General features: G+C 48.3%; 1 pseudogene; it reads left to right on the plus strand.

Annotated features, from left to right (window-relative positions):
* Positions 1-4,613: 4,613 nt before the first annotated feature.
* Positions 4,614-7,933, plus strand: LOC144116527 (uncharacterized; annotated as a pseudogene).
* The last annotated feature ends 1,885 nt before the right edge of the window (positions 7,934-9,818 follow it).

Raw genomic sequence — 9,818 nt, forward strand, 5'->3', positions numbered from 1 at the left:
TTTTCATTAACAACACACTCGATGCTACCCCCACCCTTCAGCTCTTGCAAAGACAGACCAAACAGGTGGCAGCACTAATCGAGCAGGTGGCAGCATGCAATCATGGGCTGTCTGAAAGCGAGACCCTCAATATGACAAATGCATTAATCATCAGCCGCATTACATACCACCTCCCATACCACATACTCACTCAGCGTCAAACACAACAGGCAGACATCCTAATACGCACTGCTGTCAACTCCGCCGTACGTCTTCCACGGACTGTTAGCACGTAACTCCTCCTGGCCACTGGTACCCACAATACCGTGATCGAATTAATAGAGGCTCAACGCACCAACCAATTAGTCCGCCCGAGTCGCACGGAAACAGGACAATGCCTACTGTGACAGCTCCGTTTGAATCCACCCATTCCCACCCCAACAAGTCCTACACCTTGCATGATTTCTCTGCGCACGCAGGATCACATATATCAGAAGCCCCTACCGCGCAATGTGAGCGCAAGCCTCCATCAGGGCAGGCGGCAGGCTCGAGCGAGCTATTACACCAAAACATACAGCAGCCGCTCCGATATCCTTTATGTCGACGTGGCAGAAAATTCTAAAGTAGGATTCTTCACGGCAGTCGCAGCCTATGAAAACGGCACTGTGGGGGGCGCCGCCAATATCCGAACTAATTCACCTGCAGAGCCGGAAGGAGCCGCCATCGCACTTGCGCTAGCCCACCCCACCATTGACAAAAACATAACCGAAATTTGCACAGATTCCCAGGCCGCATACAGCCACTACCTAAAGGGCGTGGCGACACCGGCCACACAACGTATTCTTGCCACAGCCTCCTCTCTCGACCGAACGGTTACTCTGTTGTGGATCCCTGGGTATGCCTCGATCCCCGGTGATGAGCGCTTTCATGCGCTGGCCCGAGAACTCTCCTCCCGGACCCCGGACGATCAGGCACCCAACCCTGCGCAAGAGGCCCCATCGGTCCTTTATACATATCAAATCACCGCATTCTACAAACTCAGCCGTATGACATTACCACCACCCCACAGTACTTTGTCGCCCTTATCCAGCGCCACATGGCGACAATTACAGACGGGCTGCTTTCTTTCACCCTGCCGTCTCATGCTTTCACCCCACCTTTCCTCCTCATTGTAACACCTGTGGCGTGCCCAGATCAACACTTTTCCACTACCTTTGGGAATGTCCTTCCCCACCTGCAGTACCCCACATCCCCAATCGCACTCATTCTTCCTGGGAGGCTGCTTTACGGACCGCTCATCCCGCCGGCCAGAAACGGCTGGTGGATCGGGCCTTATGTGAGGCACAAGCCCGTGGACTCTTGGACCAGTAGGTGACCATATCGAAAAAATTATTTCTTTCCTTTTTTTTAAATAAAAGTTGTTTCCATCCATACAACTCGGAAGTGCCACCGTAGCCGGTATCTAGAGACAAATTTCATTAAACGGCTTCGTCTCAGAGGCCATTGTTCCTGAGATCAATCAGAAGATGAATGCTCATTAGCCAAAGGAGCTACTCACCCCCTCACCTTCATGTAATACTGCCGGGCGGCCGCAAAAGCACTGGTTTTTTAAAGCTTTTGCTTCAAAATCTGCTCAATTTCAGTGAGATCTCAGCGCGCACTGTATAGCCTTCAATTACCCTGCTCTATTCCGAAATTATCTTAACTCAATTTAATTTATTCACATTTGCCTGACGGATAATCTTACTTTCTGCCTGCCTGAAAGGAGCAGGATAAGGTGCCTGCTCCCTTCATAGCACGGTTCTGGCGTCCCTAGAGTTTGGCACATGTTGCGCGTTGCTGTGCATTTTAAACGAACGCACTGTTTGTCTTCTCAAGGCGGCCCGCGCACGCGCACGTGTCAGCACGTTAACTACGCAACAAGGCAATATCGTGGCCAATAAAAATGTAAATTTTTTGTAGGAAAGGAAAAAACGCAGTAACTCTCTCACTAGTGGTGGACACCCCATAGGGTCTTTTTCTTTTTTTTGAAGAAAGGAAACGTGCAGTAATATTAATAATAATAATTGGTTTTTGGGGAAAGGAAATGGCGCAGTATCTGTCTCATATATCGTTGGACAGACAATGATAATAATAGTTGGTTTTTTGGGGAAAGGAAATGGCGCAGTATCTGTTTCATATATCTTTGGACACCTGAACCGCGCCGTAAGGGAAGGGATAAAGGAGGGAGTGAAAGAAGAAAGGAAGAATAGGTGCCGTAGTGGAGGGCTCCGGAATAATTTCGACCACCTGGGGATCTTTAACGTGCACTGACATCGCACAGCACACGGGCGCCTTAGCGTTTTTCCTCCATAAAAACGCAGCCGCCGCGGTCGGGTTCGAACCCGGGAACTCCGGATCAGTAGTCGAGCGCCCTAACCACTGAGCCACCGCGGCGGGGCAGGGACAGACAGACAGAAAAACTTTATTCAGCAAGTGTTTTAGACCCAGCTGGGTCTAAAGCAAACGGTCCTTCTCGCTGCACGCATTAATAATAATAATAATTGGTTTTGGGGGGGGGGGGGGAAGGAAATGGCGCAGTATCTGTCTCATATATCGTTGGACACCCGAACCGCGCCGTAAGGGAAGAGATAAAGGAGGGAGTGAAAGAAGAAAAGAAGAGGAGGTGCCGTAGTGGAGGGCTCCGGAATAATTTCGACCACCTGGGGATCTTTAACGTGCACTGACATCGCACAGCACACGGGCGCCTTAGCGTTTTTCCACCATAAAAACGCAGCCGCCGCGGTCGGGTTCGAACCCGGGAACCCCGGGTCAGTAGTCGAGCGCCCCGTGCAGTAACTGCCTAATTTCTCGGTGGATACATCAACCCCGCCGTGAGGGAAGAGAAGAAGGTTGGAGTAAAAGAAGGAAATAGAGAAAGAAGTGCCGTAGAGGAGGGCCCAGGAATAATTTCACCATCATCGAACAGCACCCGGGCGCCTCTTCCATGTCAAATGTATTTAAACACGGCCGCTGCAGTTGGATTCGTATCCAGATGCTTCGGCTCAGCAGCTTAGTGCTCTAACCAACCACGAGCCACGGTGCCGATTATCGGTGGACACCTCTGTCTCACCACGAGTAGTAGTAGTGGTGATGGAATATTAGCTTTGCGGAAAGGAAAGACTCAGCCACTCCATCATTTCCAGATGGACAGCTCAACGGGGCCTTGAGGGAAATGAATGAAGGAAAGAATGAAGCAAGAAGTGCAGGAAGGAAGACAGAAAGAGGTGCAGCAGAAGGGGTCCTGATTTATTTCGACCATCTGCGGTGCTTTCAAGGGAAACCGATGGCGACTGCATGCAATTTTTGTTCTGAGTAAAAAAAAAAAATCATTCACTTCCTTTTGCAGATATGCTAACATTTTTCCTATAGAAAAAAATTGGTGCGGTTCAAGTACTGCGGAACCAGGTTAGAGAGCGAAAGCTGTATTGTATCGGGCAAGTAGACGTGGCTTGGTGTCTGTAACGTTGAGAGCATTCCGTGCTCTAGATATGCAAAGCGGTCACCCTGCCACTCTGGCAGGTGGCAGCGACTTGGCGTCTGTAACGTTGACTGCGTTCCGCACACTGGATAGGCACCCGCCGCGGTGGCTCAGTGTATAAGGCGCTCGTCTACTGAGTCAGGCAACCCGGGTTCGAACCCGAGCGCGGCGGCCCCTTTTCGGTGGTGGTGAAACGCAACTGATGGGGACACTTCAGTCTGCTTACGTGGAGGAATGCGAAGGCATGTGTTTTGAGGAAAGGAAACGTTTTTGACTGAAGGAAAGAGCGCAGCAGCTTTCAGATCTCGTCATCTCCGTGGACGCCGCAATCCCGCGGAAGCATTTGTTTTGAGGGAAGGAAACGTTTTGTCTAAAGGAAAGGGCGCAGTAGCTCTCAGATCTCGACATCTTAGTGGACACCTCAACTCCGCGAAAGCACGATCTCTGGCTCCGGGAAGGTCAAATTTAGCAACAAGCACGAACACCTTTACCTAGCGTATATTGAAGCTTTCGCTTCAAGACTCATGTTTGAGCAAAATGAAATTTATAGTTTTCCAGCCACTGAAAGCAAAGTCTGAATGCGTGCAAGGCGCCCGTGTGCTGTGCGATGTCAGTGCACGTTAAAGATCCCCAGGTGGTCGAAATTATTCCGGAGTCCTCCACTACGGCACCTCTCTCTTCTTCTTTCACTCCCTCCTTTATCCCATCCTTTACATTCGCGGTTCAGGTGTCCGACGATATGTGAGACAGATACCGCGTCATTTCTTTTCCCCAAAAAGCCAATTATTTCCAATTATATAGCTCGTTGAGTTGGCTTTCCCGTAATGCAAATCTCAAAAATGGCGTCTCTTGCGCTTCTTGTGCATCAAATACAGATGCAGTGGGTGTATTTGATGACGTAGAAGTAGTTAACTTAATTTCGGAGGCGATACTACGGTGGCTGGAAGGGGGCAGTGTGACGGGCGCCCTATGCGCGCCATGGGAGGGAGAGGCGCGATGTGCGATGAAAGTTCCCCGCGTCGCTAGGGGCGCTGAAGCGCGCTGGTGTGCAAGCCGTTGCCGCCGCTCCATACCAGAGGCCGCAGGTGCGTGTTTACCGATTGGTCGCGTTCACTTTAGAGCTGGAAAGCTCTGCATATGTGCCACTGTGATTATTTGAAGATGTGTAGTGCGTGATATAGTGCTATTCCTGCGCTATGTGATAGATAACGCTGCGTGCACTCATGGCGTCAAAAGCGCGAACATGTTTTGTGCCTGGCTGCAGAAGCGGATACAGAACGTGCAAAGACAAGGCCTCCCTCTTCAGACCGCCTAAAGATGCAGCTCGACGCGAACTGTGGTCGCGAAATATCAAACGTGCTGACAAGGAGCTAACAACAGAGTGTGTCGTTTGTGAACGCCACTTCGAAGTGAAGTACATCGAAAGGACCTTTCGGCATGTGATAAATGGGGACGTAGTCGATATTCCACGTGATCGGCCACAGCTGACTGACGACGCTATCCCTACTGTCTTTCCGGATGCCCCCAAATACTTCACCAAGAAAGCACCCGTCAAACGGAAGGAGAGGAATTTGTGCAACCTAGACATAAAATGTTCAAAACGCAAAAGGATAGGCACGGCCAATGACGCGCAGTTGGCGCAGTCATCGGATCCGCTCGAGATAGCCGTCTTGTCACCGGGCCAGTCACCAGCACAGGACAAGAACGAGGCAACTGTAGAGAGCATTTTCCAAAACCTTCAGCTGCCAGATAGCTCCTGGAGCAAACGGAGATTCGCAGCCGAACCGCACGTTGCGTTCTTCGGCGTTTGCGAGCGAGACGGAGATGAGATATGTCGCATGCGGCTGCCAAAAGCGATCAAGTTTCAAGAAGACAACAACCAGCTGGGATCAATCCTGTGCTATGTCTATGTGCGAGGTGTAAAGCACTCGGAGCGCATCGTTAAATCCTCTGTTGAAGCTCAAGCAGTCCTCGACGCTACTCACTTGCTTGTGATGTGCACAGGTTGCGGACTTACCCCCGAAAAATCAAGCAAGTATGTATCGTTTGCTGGCGCCCACTTTTCCTCCAAATGCTTTCTCACATGCGAAGTGCCGAGACCCTGTATCCACTGTAAATATTTAAGGAAGCTGATTCAAAACCAGCAGTCACGGATAAAACGGCCGCGTGCGGCAATAAGTCGGCTAAAAAAGCACGCAAATATACGCCGTCGCTTGCAAGCCGCGCAAAAAAAAAAAAAAAAACCGCGCAACACAGCGAGGTTGCTAGAGGCTATGAGGCAGGCAAATGAGCAAATGAGGGATGAAGTGCTCAGTGACCGCATCAAAGCATTGCCTCTTAAGCAACAAATGGCCATTAGGACCTGCTTCAAAGCAGCAACAAGAAAGTCGACGTCTGGCATGTATTATGAGAAAGAATGGATTCTTGAATGCGTACTCTTACGTATGAGAAGACCTAAACTCTATGAATACCTTCGAAAACAGAAGATCCTGATCCTACCCAGCCGGACCTGCCTACAGCGCTATGTTCAAAACTTTAAAAGTGGCTTTGGCTTTAGTGAAAATGTATTTGAGGTCATCGCTCTGAAAACTGAGCATATGGACACGAATGCACGACATGGTGGCATAGTGTTCGACGAAATGAAGTTGTGCGAGCACTTCAGTGTCAACACTGCAGGTAAGCACAGCCACTGCAACTACCTCTCCCATGACAGTTGGTATCTCTAGCATGGTAGCATTGTAATTAAATATGACATGCAGCACTGTGTAGTCATGGAATTTTATAATTTCAGGTGCAGTACAAGGTTTCGTAGACCTTGGAAGACATACACCCGAAGAAGAAAGAACTGTTCCAGCAGATCACGGAATGGTGATGCTCTTCCAACCATTTCAAGGTTTGTAATGCTGCTTATTTTGACTTGTATGTGCTTATAGGCCTTGTGTGCCACTCCGTTTTGTTGCGCACAAAGAGAAGTGGTTTCCCAGTCTTCATTTACTGCAGCCTTGTTGTAGTAAGGAGTGTTAGCCCCAGCTACACACACAAAATAAGCACTAAGCAGAGACAAGGTTTCCATTATGGTTGATTCAATAAACATTTTGTGCCGCTGACTGAATATACAAGCAGTGTTCCTAGAATAAGTTATGCATGCTGCCTATGTGGTTTTTTATTTTTGTGCAGGTGACTGGACCCAAATACTTGGTGTCTGCGTCAAGAGGCAACATCAAGGGCGAAATGCTTGCAAAGCTTTTGCTGGAAGCAATAGTGCTGGCTGAACGGGCTGGACTGTTTGTTGACTTTTTGACTTGTGACGGAGCATCATGGAACCGCAGCATGTGGAGGTCATTTGGAATTGGTGGTAAGAAACAACTTGGTGTTCGATTTATTTGGCATGGCACTCCAAGGCTGGAGTGCAGTAATCTGGAGAACACATCTTGATCTAAACATCTAGAGGACGTACGACAAGAGTTGGCTCTAAATACCTTCATTTCTCTTTCAGCATCCTCAAGCCATGTCACATTCAAGAAACGACATCCTGTAGACTCTACAAGAGAGCTGCATTTCTGCTCAGATTTTCCGCATTTAGTGAAATGAGTTAGAAACGCATTTGTAACCACTGGTTTCTTAACTCCAGATGGCCGAGCATGTGTAGAGCATATAGAACTAGCATGGGAAAAGGACAAAAGCCCTTTAACGCTGAAGGCAATGCCACATATAACCAGTGCACACATCAGACCCAACTCGTTCGAAAAAATGAAAGTAAATTTAGCCTTCACACTCTTTAGCGAAGAAGTGATAAAAGGCCTCTTTATACTTAAAGCACACCTAAAGCACTCTTATGATTCAATTACGCCGACAGAAAAGCTTGTGAAGTGCATGAGTGGCCTCATATCCCTTCTCACGTCAAGGTTTCCACGCAGTGGACTAAGACCATCCTCTCAGGGTGTTGCCGACCTGGCGGCTTTTCTGGACTATTTAGATAAATGGGAAGATGTGGCAAAGAGGGTTGGAGGTGGCTTTCTTAGCAAGAGCACTGCTGAAGGACTGCGCGTTACAATTCGAAGCACACTGTCACTTTTGACTTACCTAGCGTCTTTAGGTTTCATATACCTATTGACGTCAAGGCTAAGTCAGGACAAGTTGGAAAACTTGTTCGGTATTATCAGGCAGTACTCGGGGACAAATGATCATCCAAGCCCTGCACAGTTTCTCGTAACTGTGAATTGCCTCAGTTTCTATAACCTTGCTCGTCCGCCCAAGTCAGGAAACAGTCCAGCCTAGCTTGTTAATGCCCTCCTTAGTTCACCAAGTGGTGAAAATAAGTACACATTTAGCATGCAGGACATAATTGAGGACATGCTGGAGGTTGGCAACATTGATGATGCTGGCTCTGATTCAGCAGTGCCTCAGTTCGGACCACAACAGCTATGTGGTTGAGACAAGTGATAGCCGGCTTGTCTTTTACATGGCGGGATATGTGGCCAGGAAGTTTAGTGGCAAAATTTCTTGCCAACGTTGTGCTTCTGGCCTCACGGTCACCAGAGAAGCAGCTGAATGTAATGCAGACAGTGTGTTCACTCAACAATTTGATAGGGGAGGCCTGTTGTACCCTGGCGATGAGTTTGCCACGCTCATTAAAGTGCTAGAGGGTGCATTCACATTGTTTTTCTCAACAGAGAAGCTTTATGCTTTCAGTGTGCATGATTTTATGCAATTTCTGAGCAGTCTGACGCTCCACTAAGTAGGATGCGAGCTTCATCGCAAAGAACTTACTGCCAGAATTATTCAGTTTGTGGTGCTAACTAGGCTGCATTTTTTTTACAGAATCCTTAAATAAGGACAAGGCTGTTCAGAGGGAGCGCCAGAAACATTTGAAGTTAAGAAGAGTGAAGTAGAGCACTCTGCTCCACTCGGTCTGATGTGTGCATATGGTTATATGGTTTGCCGCACTGTTAAATAAAAATCATTTATTCTCTTGTGGACATTGAAGTGGTTCCTCTGGTATTGTGGACCTGTACAACAAAAGCAGTGACGGAAAATATTTACTGCATATTGAAGTTTGCCTCTGCATCCACATAAGCACCTAATTTTTTTTTGTTTTCACAAAGATAAAGCTTCTGGTGCTGGCGAATGCTGACGCGGACAGAACAGAACGAAGATTTGGTGATGTCGCCGAGTTTTATTGCGCGCGGCCACAAAGTAGTATTTGCCTGTTTCCTTGGGCGTATTTTCTTTTCTGTGGCCACTGACTATATTACGGCGGATGTGTGAATGACAAAGTTGAAAAGCGTTCCGAGTCGTTCATGTTTGCTGTCCGTGTTCGCTTGGGTTAACACCATGTCTTTTCTTGGAAACCAAGGCGTCCAGCAAGTCAAGGTTCTACTTTGCGTTCAAGTGCAAAATATAATCCTTTTTTTAAGTCGCACATCTAAGCTCCTGCTGCGCGTTACGATGAAGCAAATTACGCCTCGTTTTATTCTTTGCTCTCCAAAGAAGCTTCACTCTTCTCATTAATGAATCTGAGCAGAAAACAGCTTGTAGTACTTGCGCCGCGCATCATTTGTTCTTAAGCGACTATTAAAAAAACGCGACGCTAGCTAGACGGGCGTCCTAGCTGCCCAGCGCCGCCCCCTGAGACAGGCGCGATGGCTGCACACCAGCTGCAGGTAGCGCCATCTACAACTTTCATCGCTCCTATGGGCGCCCCGCCGGCTCCTGCCCGTCACACTGCCCCCTTCCAGCCACCATAGCGATACGATCGCAGCGACGCCATTTTATATTAATGGCACTAGGGATATTAGTTTACGATTCAAGAACTTCGAGGAGATTGAATACACCTAACATTTTACGTTATAGAGATGCTTTATTGTCTTTGATCTGAACTTGTGCACAGAGCTGGGTCTGTCTTTTAGCGAATGCCAAGGTCTGATCATTGATGCCTGTAATCATTGCCAGTGAAGCGTTGGCCGCCGAAGGATATTCCTTTGTTTCGGACATCGAACTTTCGGAGCGCTTCCTGGGTGGGCCGAGGTTAGTTTCAGTGTTTCCAGAGCAGAGCAAATCGCATAGCATATTCACCGAAACTCACGAATAGCACTAGTGGACATAGGAGCAGTAACAGAAACAGACCTTACGACTTCTTGAAGTAAAGTGAATTATTATTTCTGACCTGCGGATCCACTTGGTATTTCTTGTAGCCTCCCGAAGTATTGACGCGATGCGTTAAAGGCCCCACTGTCCACAAAATCTCTTGTCGGCGCTGTCGGCGTCGGTGTCGGCGTTGTGAGCGAACAAGCATGAGCATGTCTCTGTCAGGTGGTGC

This window comes from Amblyomma americanum, chromosome 1 (genome assembly GCF_052857255.1).
Source record: "Amblyomma americanum isolate KBUSLIRL-KWMA chromosome 1, ASM5285725v1, whole genome shotgun sequence".
NCBI lineage: Eukaryota > Metazoa > Arthropoda > Arachnida > Ixodida > Ixodidae > Amblyomma > Amblyomma americanum.